This window comes from Bradysia coprophila, assembly GCF_014529535.1.
Source record: "Bradysia coprophila strain Holo2 chromosome X unlocalized genomic scaffold, BU_Bcop_v1 contig_12, whole genome shotgun sequence".
Taxonomy (NCBI): domain Eukaryota; kingdom Metazoa; phylum Arthropoda; class Insecta; order Diptera; family Sciaridae; genus Bradysia; species Bradysia coprophila.
The window spans coordinates 622,484-643,960 of NW_023503293.1; the positions used below are offsets into that span (position 1 = coordinate 622,484).

General features: G+C 33.6%; 1 protein-coding gene across 1 annotated transcript in view; it reads left to right on the forward strand.

Moving 5' to 3' along the window:
* Window positions 1-114: 114 nt before the first annotated feature.
* LOC119067524 overlaps window positions 115-21,477 on the forward strand; it is a 55,961-nt gene continuing 34,598 nt past the window's right edge. Inside the window, exon 1 of the mRNA XM_037170553.1 lies at window positions 115-551. The gene's annotated coding sequence lies outside the window, so the exon portion shown is untranslated. The remainder of the gene's footprint in view (window positions 552-21,477) is intronic.

Here is a 21,477-nt window from a genome sequence, read left to right on the forward strand (position 1 = left end):
GTGTTCCTCAATTTGTGTAGCGTAAACCAGGAAAATTTTGTGTGTGATTTCCACACTATGATTTTCGGTGTTTCATATTTGTATTTTTTTATAGATCAGTCGTTCAGAGATTGTTCGTTCGCGTAGTTCATTCAATATATATTTTTTCCCATACTTTCCATTTTATTCCGTTACAAATATACAAAAAGAAAAGATTTTTCTTCTTTTTTTTTTCATTAAAGAGTGAATCATAAAAAATATTTTTAGTGAACAAAAATCAAACAAATAAATTTTCTCAGAGGCAATAAACACGTTTGAATTATAAAAAGAGAAGAAGTCGTTACTTAGGCTTATTTATTGAATCACCATTCGCGTCGAATAAATAATGCCTCTGTCGATTAATTAGTTTGATTTTTGCATGGTCTTTTTGAATTTGAATGCAACAAGTGTTTGACGAGATCGCCGTAAACAAACAAATTAGTTATAACAACGGTATGCGATTCTAAGATTCTGTATAATGTCATGTAAACAATTTGACGATACTGTGATGTGTTTAAAATGTACATGGTTCGGTGAGTCTGAATACATTCAAATTATTTACAATTTTCCCTTTAATGTGAAATGAACGAATTTATTGCAAATATGTTGGCACAATCAGCATACATTGGTTTTTATCACAAAGCAGATCTAATTAACAAGACAGCATTAATGAACGAAACAAAATTATATTTAAATCAAAGGGACTTTAACATCACTAATTGTACACATCTCTCTTTTGAAATCGTTTTTTGCTGCCATCGGTTCACTGATAAGCTAAAAAGCGAAATGAATTTGAGTTCCTGATACATTTAAAATGAATTCAATATTTCAATTTTTTACCTTTACTTTATAGCCGCAAGCTCTTTTGCGCTCTTTTAAGTTGCATTTTGTTATTATATTCAACTACACGAATATAAGCAGAACTCCACAACAATATCATCATCAAAGAATAGAAATTGTTATAGCATGCTCGAAAAGCTATTCGAAGACTTGTAAATGCTATCAAATTGGGCTCTATGTTTCTTTTGTAAAAATAGATGCAGTTGCTTTTGTTGTGGTATACAATAAAAAACAATCTAAAGCGATAGCTCTTATCATTAAAGCCTCCAAATTTGAATCTAGGCAATTCAGTGTAAATACTAGGAGCAGTGCTATGAAATTGTACTTTATTTAGATTCGTTTTTCTCTAAGCCCACCCCCTGTGCATATTTTTCCGTTGACCTTGACAAACTTTTCTTGCTTTCAAGATTAGAAGTATAAAATGGTGATAGAGGATTTTCAGGACTGTGTGAAGGCGCTCCTGTGAAATGAAGCTCAATGGAGCTAAGGCATCAAAAAGCTCTATTGAAAGGCAACAATATAGAAAATTCCATGAAATTGTGATTTTCCAAGTCACAGCAGATGGCCAGCTCTGAAGTCTTATCAATAGTAATTTGTAATTACAAATCCGACGCTCCACGTTAAAGAGAAGCGGAACGTGTCATGTAATAAGGGAAAATATAAGAGTATTTGCGCAATTTTGAGGATCAAAACTTATATATAAAAATATTGGCCCTAATATTAGCCCTGTTAATACAATCTAAGGGTATGAAAAAAATAGTGCCTCGTAATTTGTTTATCAAACACTACACTATACAGAAGTGAATTATTGAATCTTGTATTGTAAAGGTAACAAGGAAGAAATTATTCATAAAAAATCGCCCAAGTCGCTACTCCGGTGTGATCCATCTGCGAACTACACCTTAAGTATTTTATCATTCATCCACTCATGCAAAATTTTGAAAATCGGGTAAAAATTACTCAAGTTATCGTGGTTACAAGGAAAATCGTCTGCGTAGAATTACTCCCATCTGGCAGCTCCAATTTTATCCATCTTCAAACTTAATACCACAAGAATTTCATAAAAAAAGCGTCTCACAAAAAAAAAGTTTCAGACTTCCTCTGTGAGATATTATTTACAAAATTTTCAACTACCTTAGTGAGATGTCTGAGTTTGTTCGATTAAGGCTTTTGTGAGAATCTTTTTTAAGGTAGGAAAATCGCCTACGAGTATTTCTGGTTCAAATTCAAAATATTTCTATCGATCCATTTTCATATATTTGCTTGTGCCAGGAACCATCAAGAGACATTTTCCACTAAAAACAGGTTCAGCGTATCTATTTTTAACTTGGTCCTACAAAGTCCCTGTACTAGTCCGATGGGAAGAAAAATGAACGCCGATTTTTAAGAAGCGACATATCTTGTTAGCAATAAACTCTGGTAACAATATTCTTATATAGCAAATCGTATGTTACAACAAATGAAGTAAAAGATTGCATGTGTTTGAGTTTATTCGCCGATGATACAAAATTACCATTCAGTAAAAGATTGTATGCCAGGCACTAAATGATTCTTAAAACAAAAGCAGTAATGGTTTCTACGTGTTTCGGCAATGTAAATAGCACTTCGCTCGTATGTATTTACATTGTCTAATCACATAAAGCACAGTACGTACGTGGTTCTAAATTTTTAGTCCCCCTCGTCAAAATAAAAATTTAGAATCACGTGCGTAATATTCTATTTGATGGAATCGAGATATGTTTGTCGTATCTGAAAGCTTTAAGCTCGGAAATCGTTTCCATTTACGGCAGACAATCAATTCAAATTTAATAAGAAAAATATCAAACTCAATTATGGATCGCATATTTTGCATACTTTGCATCCTCAGACCCTAGAGCATAATTTTCTTTGACATCATTCGTCGGTATTTTCCGTTAGAAGTATAAAAGCATCCTACATAATGTCGGTTATGATGGGATAAATGTAAAATGTAAAACATAAATGTGCCATTTATTGATAAGTTTGCATACGTACCGACTGTGTGTACACACACACACACATTTAATAATGTGATCCGATTAAATATAGTGCTTCGGCAGCATTTTATTACTTTTTACCGAATTGCATTTCACAATTTCACAATTTCCAATTATATCCAGATTATTTTAAGACAATTTTAGCAATCAGGCATATCGGAATTCTCTTCCAAAAATAATTTGAAAAATTCAATTATTTAGTCGACAGCGTCTGCAGCATAAAATGTTTGGAAATAGTGCAAAATAGAATTGCAAAAGGCTAAAGTTTAAATTTTTCCATATGATGGCCTCATTAAATGGACACATTTCGAGCATGTTAACCCAATTACTATTTATGTTGTCGTCACTGACGATTTTATTTATCGATAAAATGTCGGAATAAGAATTGACATTTAAATTTGCAGATTGACCATTTATGACTTTTGATAGAGATGTTTCACTTTTTTTTAGGGAAAGCAGTTAAATCAATCAAAAACCTGGTTTCGATTCATACAAAAACGTGCGTGATAAAAAAAATGAATTTTGTTGCTGGTCAGCTCATTTCCTAACTTTGTTGTTTTGCATGGTTATGAAAACTAATAACGACAGCAACGATGAGACAAGACCAATAGCTAATGTGTACTTATTACAGTTAATGTGAAACAAATCAAAAGAAGTAGCAGATTCGATGTTAATGCTGGTGATATAATCGTCGTCTTTGAAGTTTCTGCTACACAAGAATAGATATATGTGTAATCGTCGTCCGACTTCTTTTGGTCCATTAGCCACCATAGCTACATTAACTGAAAACAGATGTTTATTTTTCGAGTTCAAATTATTTCAACAGAATCAAAAAGGGGTATTTATAGGATCAATAATTTCGCTCTGTTAGCGAAATGAAGATGGGTAAGTCCAGCTAAATTGCGTCATTTCAAGATATTTTCACTAAATCTCAATCACAACTGAGTTCTGTTAATTTTTTTTTTCTTCTGGAAGCTATTGAAAAGTCACGTAGTATGAGGTTGGTGGCCTAAAATTAAAATCCGAGAACTTTACTTTTTGCCATTGAGAAGCTGTTTTTACCTTCTTCACTTACCCAACTTACTGGTCCGCCGGGAACTATTCCATCGTGAACCCACATGCAGTATACCTTTTCCCTGCAGAACCGAGCGTTATATATGCAAAATTCATTCACATGAAATTAAATTTTTAGAAGATTTTTGGTTCATTCTGCGACGAAGTAACGTGAAATCACCTCGATCCAACCGTTGCAAAAATTCTGTTTTATCATATGAACACTAATGGTTAGTGTCATCGGAAAGCTACTGCACATGACTTCATGAGAAAGATAACTGTAGGTTAATTGGGTGAGTGAAGGAGGTGGTGAAAAGTGTGGTTCTCGAATTTTTCCTTCGTCGAATCATTCTCATTTTTTGAAATGGCTTTGAATCGAAACGACATTTTCTGCAGGGTAACCGCCATTATTTTCTTAAAAAAATCTGGCTATCCAGAACCTCCGAAAAATATCGTTTTTATAGTAATATTTTCCACAAATTTTCAACCTCATATAGGGCTCAATCTAAGCGTGTTGTCAATAGCTTTCTGGGAAAAAAAGAGTTTCCACAAATAAGTTGAGATTTATGGAAAATATGTCGAAATATCACAAATGTGCAACGCACCTAACAGTCACCTTTTTCGATCACACAAGTCCCACTTCGCGAAGCATCGCAAGTTAAAAACTCAAATTATCTCGCTATATTCGTATTCTGCGTAAAGTCCTCTTATTTATTCCGAAGTGAGCTCCAAAGCTGTTGTTTCTAGTTGCTATCATTCCGATTAATAAACCACCCTGAACATAGAACTCAAATTCACATATTTCGAGAAGATTTTTTTTTCTTGACGAGAATTTTAGATTCGAATGAAGAATCATAACATCCAGCCATCAATAAATCAAAAAGATCAATAATAAAATATCCGAATATACTACAGACACGTTCAATATCATTTATTATATCGCTCTTGCACATAGAAAATGAAATGTACACAGCTCATGGTATATTACTTAACTAAAATGTGTGTATACGTATAATACACACCAATATCGAATATTTCTCAACAGCTATAAAGCTTAAAATATTCAAGTCTTGTAAAGTTGTACCTCAACTCATAAAAAAGGGAAATTGATGTAAGTTCTCGAATGATTTCTTAATTTTCCACGTAGATGGTAAAGATGTAAAAGAATAAAATATTTGAAAATTGAAATTGTTTTCAGCAAAATAAATGGGGAAAAACGATTTGTTTCGTTTCGTGTTTTTTTTACCTCATCTTCTCTTCTTTTCTTTATTTTTTTTCATTTAAAATAAGTTAGGAACTACATAAGCATAAATAAATGATTCAATCATTTGATTTGTATGATTGAATTTTTGAATCACCTTTAGAAATGCAAACAATATTCGAATCAAATTTATTGAATGAATCCGAAATTAGGTTATATATTCTGCAAAAACAATCATCAATGGGGAAATGTATTTTAATAAAATATGAACTAATTGCTTTTCAATGTTGATCTGGTGAAATTGCGATGACAAGGTATACTGTCGTATACAACGTAGCGCTGTGTATACGTTTGCCACATGTTCTGTGCTGTGCATTCGGAAAAGGATTCGAAATTCATGCATTTTTAATACCTTTCGCTCCTTCTAACTAACTGTTGATAAATAATGAAACAAATAGTTCTGAAGATGGACGGTTCGGTATTTGGAGTGGAGATTTTTATTGTATCGGAAAAGATGGTTGAATACTATCTACCTGTTAAAATCAAAATCGACCATTTCGATTGTATCTGGGCCAGGGCTTTTTTTTAGAGAAAAATTCTCCGAAAAGGATTTTTTTTCTGACTTTTTTTATATTTCAGGATTTTTCGGAATTATCATAATTTTGTAGAATTAAAATTCTCTGAATCCAACAGCCCGGATCTGTGCGGTCGACATGACCCATAAACCTATCTTCACTCCTACTATTACCATTCCTTCTTCATCAGTCAACCACGACCAGAATAGGTATGAGTAATGGGTACGTAACTAAATTGTGGCGAGTTTAGTACTCGAGTCACATTTATTTTGATGACTTCATCTCAAATTGGTATGCAAGCCAGAAAAGTTTCGTTCTAACTACACATCGTCTTAAAAGGTTTCTTCGCATTAACTTATCTTACACGGTATGTGCACCATATTCAACCAGGTCACCATTAAAAAAGCATTAGCAAGATCCTAAGTTTAAATTGAATTGAACAAATCGAAAGTTGCTATGCAGAAGCGAAAAAGTTTTTAACTGTTTCATGGTTGCAAATACTTTTCACTTCAATATCGATACAATTCGGTGACATTTTCAGGAAATTACCAGAAGTCATTGTTGTGCAAATTAAATCAGCGACGTGTTTGGAATACTAATATCCACATTTCGCAGTTCGACAGTAAAAGTTAGGGTTATAACGGTGAGTGTTACGGATTAATGGTAAAAAATGATGAAGACTGGAGGAGAATATGTTTGGCATTGGTATCCATTTTACGAACATTCAATTTCAATTAAGTGAAAATCTCATCATCAAAGAGTGAATTACGATTATCGATGTAAAGAATCTGGTTAATTTGGTTAAATTTAACACAAAAAAAATCCGTATGCCATCATACGATGTCATGCATAGTGTTATCTATGCGAAAGAAAAAGTATAAGAAAATCAGTTCGATATCAAATCAAACATTTTGAAAAATACCGAGTATGTAACTTTGTAACACCATTGAATACCAAACAGTAACAGTTTTTAGACGTCTAGACAAAGATGCTCTATTAAAAGCTAAAATTACTCTTCTACCTGTCCCAACTGGCCCACCTTTTCTATATTCCCTCATACTTCTGTTCTTACCACTCTTATCAATTCTATTTCAGTCAAAGAAAGCAAATTACATTCGACTGATTTACGGATTGAAGAATTCTTTCACCATTTTTCTTTCATCGTTAAGGCCCAGCCACACGATGCATACAACTCGCTAAATAAAATTATTTTTTCAAGTGAATTATCGAATACTATGCACCGTGAGTGGATTGAGATCATTGCTTTTTTGGTCATATTATACAACTAGAGCAAAAGTCGCATAATGGAGCCAAGTAATTAGGTCATTTCTTCTACGAACTTCAGCTTCACTGTCTTCCAAATAGTTTCACCTCGATTATTTTACCGTCCTATTCGATATTGTACTTAGAATAGCAGTTCAAATTCACGGTTAGAATAGGCTGATTGCATACTGGCCTTTATAGCTGACACGATATTGTAAAGGACAAAATATTTTCACATCATTTACCTGCCGTAGAACGTTTACGACCTTTGCGAACATAAACATACACTTGGACGCTTCTACAAATTTTTTTCTTTCTAGTTTCACTTTCAAAAAGGATAAAGGAAAGAAAATTATTTCCTGAATTTAACCTTACGTACTATCGAAAGTTATTCATTAAAATTGCTTATTCATTTTTCTATTAAGTGCACTGATGTGTAATAAAAAAGGGAAGAAGTAAGACGTGATATTAACTTAATCAATATTGACACACACTTGCTGAAAACGCTTATACAAATCTCTTGCACACAACCAAATTCGGTAGACATTTTTTTCACGACAGAGTAAAGTTAACCAGGCAGGAGCGCTGATTTGAGGCAAGAGCGCTGATTTGACAAGGGACCTGAATAATCTAGTAGCCCAATATTTTTTGCGAACAAAATTTGTCAATTTATGTCAGTGTTCATTTGAGTTCATTTTCATACAATGCATTAGGTCCCTTATTTGACGTTTCGAAAATGAACCGCTCCTGCCTGGTTTATTTTACTCTGCCGTGTTTTTTTTTCATCTGCTTCGATGTTTCTTCAACCCACAAAAATTACGCACTTATCAAAATGTGTTAACCGAGAAGTACTAGATTTAAGTGAATGTGGCCTGTTGCGTTTAAGATTGTGAGCAAAACTTGTGGCATATATTAAAAAACAATAAAAAGGGAATGTGGTTTTGTTATTCAAGACATCATGGCTAAACGTTTTGCCACACAATGTTTTTTCAGCCATATGAGAGATTTCATTCAACACAAAAAGGTTGGCGGTTTAATTCGCTTAAGTTGTAAATAAACAGATGAGGGAAGAAATATTTTTTATTGATGATCTAACTCGACGAAAGTGTGTGATATTGGGGGAACATGAATTTGATTGACTTTTCGAAGTAGATATTAAATAATGATGAACATAATCTTCTAGCTGGTAACATTTTGGGCTGATTTTCGCATAATGTTGAATTCGAATAAATCCTTTCGTTTACTGCCACCTATAACAGTCGTGCTTTGTTGAAATGAGGTTGATTTGCTTTTATATTTAAGATAATAACGTATAAGAATAGTACGTTAATATACCAGGGAGGTAATTTGATAATTCGGATCCAGATGAGTAAATGCGTCCAAGGGCTTCCAAGGGCTTCTACGAGCGATGTAAAGACTTTTTATTTAGAAACGTGAGGTAATAGTATGTTACGTCACTGTTTGTAAATATTTGTTTAGGCAAGTGTGAGGTTTGCGGAAAGAGCCGAAGGCGAGTGGAGTAATAACATGTGCCTAAACAAGCATTTACAAGCAGTGACGTAACACATTTTACATGTTTGTGGACGGTAAGTGCATTTTCCCTGTCACAAGCAGTGATGTAAAGTGCACTTTACCGTGCACAAGCATGAAAAGTTAACTTTACTACACAGAGCCAAAACTTTACCTCAACTCTACTCAACTCTACTTTCCGTAGATGGGCAAAGGTCACTGAACATCCCTTGTAAAGTAAAGACTTTTTATACGAAGTGTGAAATTTATATTTACTTCAAACTGCAACTACTTCAAAAGGCTTACAGGAGGAGACATGTAAAACTCGACATGTTTTCTGATTTGAGAGTTGTTGTGGTTTGTAAATGATTCCGCGTTTATCAAACGAAACTCTGGACTCTGGACTTCAGTATTTCATTCTTGTTGCAAACGAGTGCCTTAAAAATTTCAGCAAAGAAAAATCTAGATTTTCATTTGTTCAACGAAATTCTTGTGGAATCAATTACAAATCACCACAACTCTTAAATCAACAAACATGTTGAATTTCATTGTTCTGTCCCTGTAAGAGCTGCATGCGACGAGCTTACGATATTTTTACATAGGTCAACACTTCCCTGTTCATTTACCTCTGAACTCAGCTTAGATAGACTCATAGCACTCTAGAAGCTTATTTTAAGAAAGAAAAATCCTGTCTCTAAGCAGATCGATGATTACAGTAAAATCCAAGTGTTTTCGATGTTAGTGATCGGAAGGTCTATGGTAAATAATTTCGTAATTCGTAGCAGAATCATAATACACGAAGTTTCACCCTGACCTGTACACCCAAAATATAAGATATGAAAATGTCAATATCGATTCCTGTAATTATTATAGACGAACACTGCTTCCTGTGCTACTATACTGTACATAGAAAGACCTAAATAAGAAATGATTGTCCAATTGTTTACTGTTTTATAACTAACATCCAACATGCATTCTGTTGTCACGCGACTTTTCAAATACGATCTCGCTGTTTAACAGTAGAACGAGTAGAATGATATCACAATAATTTGAGAGATTTTAAAATATATAGCGCCATTAATAGGAGGTGACTCTTTAAGTTTAGTTTCAAATGTTGTCTGCCAAATTTATCCATTTCCCGCAACTTCCAGATGTGAAAATCGAATTATCGGTTTTTAAGTAGCGACTCTAATGATTAGGATATGTGTTTTGTACATTATACACAATGCACTAAATCTATCTACTCTACACACTAGATGTAAATGGTCGTACGGGACTGACCGTAGCAATTTGGTACGCATCAGACTGGTGTTATATTAGATTATGTTATGCAACCAGTTTTATGAGTGGGTACTCTCAAACTCTGTAATTGAATTGACGACGGGAAAAATTGTCAGTCGATTTGCTTTGTACATTTATTTGCTAAGTATGGTAGTGTGGATTTATGCACAATTGAAAGAAAAGTAGAATAAAAAGCTTTACAAACAGTCATATCGTTTCCGATATAAGAGAGCACAAGACGAATTTATTGCTTATTTTTGTCGTTGTTGTCGATACCAGGTGGCCAAGCGTCTTTGAAAGGTTAAAGATGTGCCGTAGAAAGTTGTTTTTTGTGTGTGCATTGAATAACGTTCTATCTATTCGCTCCTTTTTTCAATTACAGAATAAACAGGCAAATAATATCCTGCACGCGCTTCTTAAATTGGGTAAATAGATTTAAGGCTCAATATGTGACCCCAGCAGTAAAAGAATATTTTATGAATATGCTCGTGGTGGTGGAAAGTTATTATGACAAATAAAACATCATCATATATCTATCAGACATATTTTGTGTGTTACGTTCAAAGTACGAAATAGCACCGGGCTGAGGACGCGAGTACGTATAAAAACGAAATCGGCCGATTATGTTCTGTAACTTATTTATTTTGAATTTTAAATGGACGACAAGCAAAGGATTAGAAAGTGAGGTCAAAAGTTTCTCCGGTAATTTCGATCCAATCAGCTATGATTCTATTTTAGTATTGTAATTGACGAAAATTCGAAATAAATTAACAAAAAAAAATTAAAAAAATGAAACGACACAATGAACTGAGGGAAAAATAATGAAGCACCTGCTCTTAAAACTTCTAACATGAATTGGATTGAGGTAACATTGAAAAATTTTCTTTCGTATTTTCCTGTACATATGCTTCATACCTTGCAGCTCTTTTAATTGCGTTAGGCGATGAGAAAATTTATTTTATCTTCCACATGAAACTTTACCATTTCTGTATCTAAAGCCTAAACACACATAATGTTTGTAAAGGTTCTCTTTTACAGTTTTATTTTCCTTGGTAAAAGAATCACTTTTTTACGGATGTTATATCGTTTCGATCTTTGCACCTATTTCCATATATATATACATAACATATACCATTCTCGTCCAAACATATAATATAATTCAATTTAAGTTATATTACTTTCACTAGTCTGTATTATATTGGAACATACTCTCATCATGTAATCATTTTTAGATCAATAATGCGGAGAATTCTATTTAAAGGTTAGTTTGTCGTTGAATGAATTGAATTAATAAAGAAAAAAAAAACCAAACATAAATGTTGAGCCTCAACGAAACTGTGATGTTATTTAAGAAGCAAAATAAATAGATTGTTGTCTTTGGGTCTTGGTTTGCAGTAATTATATTGCCAATGAATCGTTGATAATGCTTTCCAGCTGGTGCTTTTCGGATCGAATACCATAACTAGTCGGTAGTCAGTGTGTTTGTTGATTCAAGCTTTCGCCTATTACATTTTATTCCTAAATCTAATTAAAATTGTACACATTTATGAGGTTGCGGGAAATGTTCATTATTGGTTTGGTACATTTGTTTAAAATGTATGAGGAAAAATACATAATATTTGGCATCAATGAAACACTTTGCAGCGCACAAAGCAAATTGAAAATGATTTTTCTCTGTTTTCTCAGCACGAACCGCACAGTCTCCGTTTACAAAAAAGGTTCTAGGTTTTCATTACGTTTAGCTTCCGTTTACAATCAAAAATTCAACACGATTCAATTTTGTCACCGTTTAGTACACAGTTTTCTCTCATTTTGATTCAACTGCTTTTGTTCAATTGGCATGCACACGGTTGAAGCGATTCGGAGTGTAGTGATATCCATGCTTTACATCAGCAAAAAGAAATCATTCAGCAATAGAGTAAGGAATTAATTCTCGCAATATTCGTTTGTCAAGTGAGTCCCCAACGGTCATCAATTTTACAGGTTGACACACATGTTTAATACAACCCCTGAAAGCCCGTGCTTCTACCTGTGTAATAAACACAAACTAAGCGAGCTAGCCGTATATTTTATCCTACAAAAATATTTTTACTTCTCACCTCTTCTCGCCGTTTGACAGTTTTTAGAACAGTTTAGGAAGAGGGAAAAATTACTTCGAAAAACGCTGTATCATGACTTTTGACTTTGTAAAAAGCTGTCAAGATGAGTCAATGATTTTGACATTGGTATAATGTATTGGTATAGTTACTTTTCTGCCCTGTGCCATAATTTTACGTAGCAGTTTTGCTTCGGTCTACAGACAACCGTAGATCGATCCCAATTTATTTGAATTTATATTTTTTAGATCGTTTCATTCTTGGTCAGTTTTCAAGCTGTGGACGCTGCATAGTGCCGAGATGTGGCTTAATTCTTGGTTAACTTTACTTTGCATTCTGTGTACAAAAAATCGAAGATGTGATTTTCAAATTTCAAATATTTTTTCACAGATGTGATCGCATTTCTTGTTGATATTACTTGTTATATTTCCAATTGCCTAAAACTTTTAATTTATTAGCGTTTTCCGCAGCTTTCAGATGTATAAAATGCCAATTTTTTGAAAGTTCGTCCAAAAAATTTTTTAAAATCTATTTCGTTGTACTGTTGCGAGGAGTGAAAGTAGTAGACTTGATAATTAATACAGCTTTTGTCGTGCAAAAAATGTTAATTAGGATGTAAAAACATTAAAAATTCTACGTACGACACACGAACCTGTTAATGAATTTAAAAAGATAAATAAAATCAATTCCACAGAGAAACATTTTAATCAAGCTAAACGAATCAAGTTGGAAAGTTTCACAGTAATGAAGACGGTGATATAAAAACTTTCCGATATAAAATGGCACCCCCTACTGGTAATTGATATTTATACAGAAAAAAACTTACGGCACATGACTTTCACGGACTAATATAGAACTAATTAAAAAAAAATCGAGTAAACGGGACAAAAAGTCACATTAAAAATGTCGTCAATATTTCCGCTTCGCCATAACAAATACTGGTCAAACACTGCAGCCGTGTTCACTCTCAAGGCAGATAACACTGATTCGTTGAATTAAGGAGGTTGTTGAATATTTTTCGCCTGTGACATTTTGCATCGATTCGCCGATGCTCCTAAAAAGTTTCAGGCCGTCTTCTCCAAATGATCCCAAAGTTTCGATGCAGACCGGAACGAAATTATTTTATGTGTTGGCAGTGTTATAGAGTTATACCATACGTTGGTCTCTATGACGCTCCCTGTCTATGAGCGACAGTACAATTTTTTTTTTTTTGGAATCTTTTATATGAACGATCCTATGTTCAGTTCACTTTCAACGAAAAATCGAATCTGTGAATACACACAGCCGCAGATGCTCAGCCTTAGAACTAAATTATTATTCTGTTTTGCTTCGCACCACGAGTTCGAATTAGCAAATAAAAGCTCCGGTCGTATGAGAAACTATTTCAAAAATACGGTTCTATGAAATGGGCCAATTAAACGAGTGGAGAACGTACAAAACGCTGCAACGCACTCATCAAATTAAAAAATTGGAAGCATTGACGTAATGTTCTGTTATTACCAATGTAGAGCATTTTCGAAAAATCATAACAACGCCCAGTTCTGGTTAGGCTACTGACGTACCCAAATTAATTATGAGCTTATCAAGACAAAGCAAATTTAATCAATAGTTTATTTAAACATGTTCTTCATATCATAACTTTCAATTAAACGATAATTCCGAGGATAATTTAACATTTATACTGTTTCTATAGCATACAAGTTCTCTCTTTGTGCTACACGATTTACATAAATTTTGATTTGCAGAGCTTATTTCACAGAAATTAAACCATAATTAAGGAATTATACCATCATCACATAAGTGCTCCTCTATTCAGTCATTAATGCTTAATACAGTTAGTTGTGCGTTGCAACAAAATGCAAAGCGATGGTAAAGATATAGCTATGAAAAGTGCTTTGAAGCTAAACATTTTTCCTTTGCCGAGAGATACAGTTGTTAATCCTAGACGTTATTTAATCTTACATTTTAGAGATTTTACACAAAACATTAAAACTAAATTAACATTATGAAACAGTTAACAAGTTCAGATATATCCCTTTTGGCAGTTCGGCTCACTGTTCAAATAAAATATAGATTTCACATTTATATCTCAAACGTAATGAAACCCGTCAAACTGAATGAAAGAGATTTTGAGTCGACCTTTTCCTAATGTCCCTGAATATCACACCTTTCTTGTCTGATATAACTTAATCTATCAATGATTCTGTACTTTTTATACTGCGAATCGATTCCGTAACTCTGGCAAAAGCTAGCAATAACTGTTTTAAATGTATTATTACCACCTTCACAATCTGTTTCATGCGCAACTTGTGTCAGAGGACGTTTCGAGTGGAATTTAAATTGTCGCATTTGACAAATATTGAGAAAATATTAATTGAATCGCATATTGTATCAGTGCTATGCATCTTAATTACCAAGGCGAAATCAATACAATTGTATCAGACATTTAATCGAATTATTTAATCAATCAAATAGCTGTACGTGAATCATACATATGTTATGGAAGTCGTTATTCATAAATTACTTTACTCTTCCACGCAAAATGTATGAAAAAAATGTCCTGCAAGCCTTATACTCCCTCTCCTCTTGCGGTACACGTACCTGTTGAACCGAATGATGACAATAAAGTTGTTCATTGAAGCCAATACAACGAATTTATTTTTAAGATTTTAACAAAGAAAACTACCCAACCCAGATCTTACGTGCCATCATATATTATAGTTTCGAGGAAAGCTCCTAAAATTTATCGTGAAATCGTTCAATCCGTTGTCGGCATTCAATGCACTGTTATCCATATTATGTTATTGAAACAAAACGAACCAATTCACCAATAAATAAAACAAAATTTAATGCGCAAAATAATTGTCGATATATCACGTTGTTTGTTTCGCAAAGAGATTTGTGGAGATGGTTGTTTGTTTCTTCAAATAAAAGTTAATTAAGAATTAGGAAATTATCCTTCATCCATTTTAATCTTCACGGAAATGTCATTGCCATCAAGTAGCTATTAAATTAAAATATGCATGAGTTTCCATCGTAGAAAGTAAACTTGCTGAAACATCTCGATAAAAGAAGATCTCTGGAAAGAAGATTTCCAGCTACTACCTTATGACGATAGAAGGAAGATCTTGGGACTTGATCGTCTCTCCCATAGGCGTAAGCAGAGCCGTATCTTCTTTCTATACGACCGGCTGAATCGTAGAATTGATGCTCCGATTTTGTCCGACATGTTTGAGTCATATCTCCACACGCCGGTGGATCTACAGCCTTCGCAGGATTGACGTTTTTCGGATTCCTCTTCACAGAACCGACTACGGCTTTAATGAACCAGTTTCCTTTATCTGCAGAGAAATCGAAAAAATTATTCAAGTAGTCGAAAGCAGTGACTCTCGTGGTGTTTTTCGTAACAGGATTAAGTCCTTGGCGGACGAATGGAATGCTTTATCAGACTTAATCATAACCCGTATACGCTTTTCTCGTGCTTTGGATTCATTGAATTACTTTTTTTATCTTTGCCAGCATAGTTTCTGAAATTGTGTTTTATGAGCCGGTATACCCACCACAAAAAATGTTTCAATTAGAAAAATCTGACAGGAATTACGGTCGAGGGCAGTAGAATCAAAAAAAATTCTGTGATGTGAAGGAAGACACTAGCGACCCGTACGATTAGTATCCATAATATTCATGAAAGTTTGAAAGTAATATGCACCGCTTACAACAATATTAAGATGCACTTACGAAGTCATTTATCAACCGCTATGCACCGCATTTCGCACCATGTAACTATAATAGTTATTTTACAGCTAAATATGTTAGTATATAGCTCAATATAGGTCTAAATACCTGTATATAGCTCAATATAGCTGCACATAGTTATACATGAATTTCCATAAATGGGATTCCTAAAACACACCCAACTCATAAGCAATCACTTCCTTCTTGACAACAACTCTCTAAGAATCATTTTGCCAATATGGCGTCCGTCGGCCATTTTGTTAGGAAACTGAAACGATTACCAACATGTTTCGTTCTTCATTAAGAGAATTTATGAATAGTTATTTTCATCATAAGGAGAGAAACCACGAAATTACAGCATACGTGTGAATTCGTATGCCGAGAGAATTATTCTCGACGAAACATACGTATACGTTTGCAAAAATAATTCTCGTGGGATACGAATTCACACACATACTGTGATTGAGTGTGTTCTCTCCATATGATGAACACAATTTTATACGCCTTATGATACGAAAAACAGAAAAAACAAAAAGAGCAAAAGAAAGTGAGAGAGTACGCTCAGCCTTCGTATACATCAATTCAAAACAGGTCGCATGCGAGTAAAACATCATCTATATCCCTAGACCTGTTTACAAGGTCTGCTCAGAGAGAACTAAAAAACTATGGTTTCCGATAACTTTCGGCGCGTGATTTCGTCTGTTTTCGTATCATGAAGCGTGTGAAATCAATTACAATATATTCGATATAGAGTCAGAAAACACGGCTTATTTTTCAAATTTCTAGAGTTAGCCCCAACCAACGTAATTTGCTTCAGCTGTTTTTCAGCTGGTCCATTTAGCTAAACGGAGGCAACACGTAGTGGTTTCTTTATAAATGGAAATCTAGCCTTATACATGTTTATACCCGTGGCACACTGACCATCTCAATAAGAGACGGAAAATGCTCAAATCGGTTAATTCAGTACTCTGCATAACCAATGTACCGTAAAAAAGATTGCGGTTTGCAGGTGTCTATATTTGTCACATTCAGAAACGACTTCAGATAATTATAATATATAAAACGTGTGTGCACGTGCATGGAAATGGGGACGAAGATGTTTCACTTACATTTACAATGTGTATTGTTGAATACCGTGATTCTAATTTTTTTTTTTCAGCTTAGAAAGCACAAAGGTGCTTCAGGTTGATAGTTTCATAGCCGCATTTATAGTTTCGAAGTTGGTAAAATTTAATTTATGGCTGGGAAAATTCACACCTGATTTACGAACAATGCCCTTGAATTGAACGCTCAACATAAAAATAAAATCTTAAAATAATTTTCGAGTTTTTTCTTCCTTTCATTAGAATTTGTTATTTTGCCGCTATGAAACTGTATAACATTATAGCAAAAGCAATAATAAAATTGATAATAATTGAAGCATGAAGTAGTGGCGCGTGCTAGTCGCGCTTAAGGGCGATTATAGTGATCTAATATTATGCGATTAGTTCTGATAGGGTGATAACTGTGCAAATAGCAGTCTGTTGTGGCTGTGAAGGCTACAATCAATAAAAATACTTGTAATGAGTAATGAAAAGGGATATTTTTAGAAGGAAAATTCGACAATCTATGACATTGTCGACAAAGAGGGTATTCCATTTATAGTGATGTTACTAGAACTGTAAATGGTTACTTCTGTTCAAGTAAACGGCTTGAGACGAAGTCGAGTATTTACTACATCAAGAACCGAGAGCTGTAGCATAAATAGTTTTATATATCGAGCTTCAGAAAGTATATCGAGCTACAGTATGGATTTTTACCAAACGCATCCCTTTTTTAACTGTCCCCTTTAACACTGTTCATATTTTAAAGACGAAAACTGTCATTTTACGCTCAATTTTCGATGTCGCTAAAGATGAAATAACACGTTTCCATTTTAATTCAAATAGAACTGTCGTTCTCCTCTCGATATGGAATTCAAAAGAAAATTCAAAGTCCGCAGAAAAAGTTCAGATGATTAATAAGTCCGTTTATGCCAACCCATGTTTCCATTTTCATCCCACAGTCGATTTATGATGATGAGTGATTGATTTGAAGTTTTTTTTTAACAATCAGACATACAGACGACGAAAGCTTACAAGTAAATTTTTTTTGATCATAATAATATTTGCATACAGTGGACGTCAGTGAAATTTAGACAGTAAATTGCTTCGGCTGTTTTTCAACTGTTACTTTTACAATTCGATTCAATTTAGTTTGGACAGCGAAAGACTTAGTGACATATTTTTGGTACAGACATTCTTCAAGTCTATTTTTTACTATGAAGCGATGAAGTCATGATGGGGATGGCTCGTTTTTATACAATAATGGAGATCATTGTATCTTCTACATTTATATTTACATTTTTGCAAGAGTCAGCACGGTAAAAAATGATTAAAAGAATGTCTCGGTCAAAAATACTTCACTAAGTTCTATGGGTCTTTCACTGACGTCCGCTGCAAATTGAATTTTTTATAAATTTGGTTTGAGATAAGTAGAAATTTGAAACGACATCATATCAAAAAAATCATGACTTTTGTATCCTCTTAAATTTCTTATTATCTCATTAGTTAATTAACGACAAGTATATTTTCGTCGAAAGAAGAAAAGAAGCGACGAGTTACTGAAAGAACCGGTGGTAATAACATTTTTTGCGAGGAACACCGAAAAGAAAGAACATCAAAACATCTTCAACATTATATTACAAACGGGCCAATCGAAAAACATAAAAAAAATTACAAAAACAACATTTTTTTCCGTATAAATTTATTTCTATGTTCAATATAAGAGTTGTCGGTTATAAGAATCCACTTAAGCCGAGATACTTGGACAGAATAAGGAATTATGATTAAAATGAAATATTTTGTTCAACAATAAATAATTGTGGAACGAAGACGATAAGAGCTTCATCTTCCATAAATAAATTTATGAAGCAAAAAAAAAACACACGAAACGAATCTTGAACAAGTTCTGCTATATGGAGTGGGTAGACTTTATTCATAAAATATGAATGACAAGAAGGGAGCTATCGGGAGCTTTGAATTCGTAAAGCGTTTATCGGTTATTTTAAATAATTACATTCGAAAGGACTTTGAACTGTCTATGTGGTCATATTTACTTTAAACAAATAATGAGAGCTAGCTGTCAACGTTCGCTTACGCAAAACCTTGCTCAATTCATCTCAAAGTTAAATTCTAGTAATTTGTTTTTATTTATTTACAAAATAAACAATACACTATGCATGTCACGCATTATTTAGCTTTATGATAAAAAACACAAGCATGTAAATGAACAGACGAAAGAAAGTTAATTATATACAGGTTCGGATTATAACGCTTTAATACTTGCCTACAACAAAAAAAAGGCAAATAATTGTCCCTCATATAATATTAAAATCCTTATTACATGTCACATTCTCATAACATATAAATTGTGAGGCGACTAAAGTTTACTTGAGAGAAATGTGGAATTTTCTCTGTGTTATGACCACACAATTGTGAAACACCTGAATATTCTTTTTACAACACATTAACTCGTACGACGGTTCAGTTTACTTTTTCATGTAGGGTGTTCCGAAAGTATCCCGAGCGAAAAAAAAATGACTCAAAACGTATAAGCATGTATGTATTTTTTCAGTATATGTAAGGATATGTTGATATATACTGTTAGAATATATACGTTTATATACTGCTATGACCAGTATTTAATCAAATACGTTTGTGTACTTACTAATGTAACAATCAGTGTATGATGAGCCTTTGTCGGGGCAACATATCTGTCACATGAATTTTACGAGGTAAGAGCAATATTCACCTTAACATTTTAAGTTGAATCATTAGTAAATTCATGAAACAAATTCTACTTATCGCTTTCACATTATTGTTGATTTCTCTAGTTAGGTCTCTGTGTAGGTTCATTTCACGTTAGGTGTCTGTGTAGGATCTTTTCTCGTTAGGTATTGTTTCTCTCACTAGGATATCTTCTGCATCTTGTTAGGTCTTAGGAATTAGCAAATAAAATGAAACTGAAAAGTAGAATTTGTTTCATAATTTCCAATGATTTAGTCGCCATTTTGGATTGACTTGAAGCGTGTTGCGTTTGTTTATTAAAGAGGAACCCTTGACGAGGTAAGATCTTTCGGGCGAGGCAACTAACGACATATATGATGAATTAAAAGCTGAATCAAGACTGTACACTCATTTCCTTGAAACATATTTCTTTTTTTCAAAAATAAAATAAAATAAATCAGAATTTTATTACAAAAGAAATGATTAGAAGAAATTCCGTATTTGAAAGTGTATACTGATATACTGATTACGAATATAAACGTATATGCTGGTATACTGATCACGTATATTAGGGTCGTTCGATTTTTGAATATTTTCCATCCGAGCGTCTGGACCTAGCTGATCCGACTCAGCGAAGTCTAAAGAAAATTTTTAGACCAAAAAAAAATATTTTCAAAAATGTTCTATGCTTTGCCCAAGACGATTTTTTGAAAATCTTCTAGTTTTTCGAGGTATTGACAATCTAAAGGCTTTCTTGTCTTTGCCAAAAAGTGAATTGTTGGTAAAACGGTCTTAATATAAAGTACAGTGTCTACTCTAATAAACAAACCCAAAGAAACATCCTTTTTGTGAGGAAAATACTTTTCCCGGGTAAAAAAGTTTCGCAGGTTTCCGATATTTTTATTTGAGAGAGGTTTCTTTTGCAGATTTTTCCACAAAATGAGTTTAAATTTTGTCGCACAATAGCTTATTTTAAAGCTACGTTGATAGGGAACCAAGAAGTAAAAAGATTTTGAGAAAAGTTTTAAATGCGGTCGAGTGATCGCCATAATGGTGACTAAAAATTAGCCATTTTCGACATACATGGAAAAGTGGTCTGCCCTAAACAATAAATAAATCATGTTTTTCATTATGAATATAGTTTTTGGTCGTTTATAACACATTTCCAACCAGAAATAGTTGAGAACTGAGCTTTATAACAAATATAATTTTTCGTAGTAGGCCAAAATGGCTAATTTTTAGTCACCATTATGGCGATCACTCGACCGCATTTAAAACTTTTCTCAAAATCTTTTTACTTCTTGGTTCCCTATCAACGTAGCTTTAAAATAAGCTATTGTGCGACAAAATTTAAACTCATTTTGTGGAAAAATCTGCAAAAGAAACCTCTCTCAAATAAAAATATCGGAAACCTGCGAAACTTTTTTACCCGGGAAAAGTATTTTCCTCACAAAAAGGATGTTTCTTTGGGTTTGTTTATTAGAGTAGACACTGTACTTTATATGAAGACCGTTTTATCAACAATTCACTTTTTGGCATAGACAAGAAAGCCTTTAGATTGTCGATACCTCGAAAAACTAGAAGATTTTCAAAAAATCGTCTTGGGCAAAGCATAGAACATTTTTGAAAATATTTTTTTTGGTCTTAAAATTTTCTTTAGACTCCGCTGAGTCGGATCAGCTAGGTCCAGAAGCTCGGATGGAAAATATTCAAAAATCGACCGACCCTAACGTATATAAACGTATATGGTGATATACTGAAATTTCATATACTGCCATATACGTATTTTGTATGGGCTTAAGTTGAAAAAAGGGTATGTATACCCTGCAGTATGTGTAAGGAAATTCTCATATACGTTTTAATACTTTTTCTGTCATTTTTTTTCGCTCGGGATGTCCTCGTTAATGAACAAAGATTTTTTTTGAACTGTAAATGCCGTTAGAATTTACCCTGATTGCGAGGATTTATTCTAGGCTCAGGTCAGGGCTTATGAAATCCGAATCTTAGAGCGAATATTCACTTAATAATACTTGGCCTATTCTTACAGTAGGTACCAGTTCTTCAAACGTAGTTATCACACCATAT